Source organism: Geospiza fortis, unplaced genomic scaffold, assembly GCF_000277835.1.
Source record: "Geospiza fortis unplaced genomic scaffold, GeoFor_1.0 scaffold992, whole genome shotgun sequence".
Classification (NCBI taxonomy): Eukaryota; Metazoa; Chordata; class Aves; order Passeriformes; family Thraupidae; genus Geospiza; species Geospiza fortis.
The window spans coordinates 16,891-17,647 of record NW_005054625.1 but is presented as its reverse complement, the minus strand read 5'-3'; the positions used below and the strand labels follow the sequence as shown (position 1 = coordinate 17,647).

Below are 757 nucleotides of genomic sequence, written 5' to 3'. Positions count from 1 at the left end.
CAAACCGGACATAACTTGGGGGGGGTTTGGGCGCTACCACTGCAGGGGATGGGGGGGTCTGCAGGGGTGAGCAGCCCTGCGGGGTCCCAGCTGCCCCCCAAGCCCTGCAGAGCCCCCCCGGCAGCCAGGGCTACCCCAGAGGGGACAATGCTGCTGTGTCACTGTCCCCACACGTGTCACCTGGGCACCCCTTGGGTCGCACACGTGGCTCTGGGGTCACACACGTGTCCTTTGGGCACCCTGCGAGTGACACGCGTATCCCTGGGTCACCTTAGGGGGGGTCACAATGTGTCACTGGGTCACCCTTGAGGGGGTCACACACATGTCCTGGGTCATCTCTGGGTCACACGTGTGTCCCTGGCTCATCCCCAGGGGGGGTCACACAGGTGTCACTGGGTCACCCTGCAGGTCACACCCAGGTCACTGACTCACTCCTGGGGGTCACACACATGTTGCTGGGTCACACGTGTGTCACTAGGTCACCCTGCAGGTCACACATGTGTGTCCCTGACTCACCCCAGAGGTTACACGTGTGTCCCTGGGTCACACAGGTGTCACTGGGTCACACCTGTGTCACTGGGCCACCCTTGGGATGTCACACCCAGGTCCCTAGGTCACACGGGTGTCCCTGGGTCACCCTGCAGGTCACACACTGTCCCTGGGTCACCCCTGGGGCTGTCCCAGCCATGTCCCTGGCTCACTCCTGTGTGTCCCAGCCGTGTCCCCACGTCCCCGGGGCTGTCCCCGCCGTGTCCCC

General features: G+C 64.6%; 1 protein-coding gene across 1 annotated transcript in view; it reads left to right on the top strand.

Moving 5' to 3' along the window:
• The window catches only part of CACNB1 (calcium voltage-gated channel auxiliary subunit beta 1), a gene marked incomplete at its 5' end in the record, with an annotated part of 7,586 nt that overhangs the window by 2,807 nt on the left and 4,022 nt on the right, over positions 1 to 757 (top strand). The window lies entirely within an intron of this gene.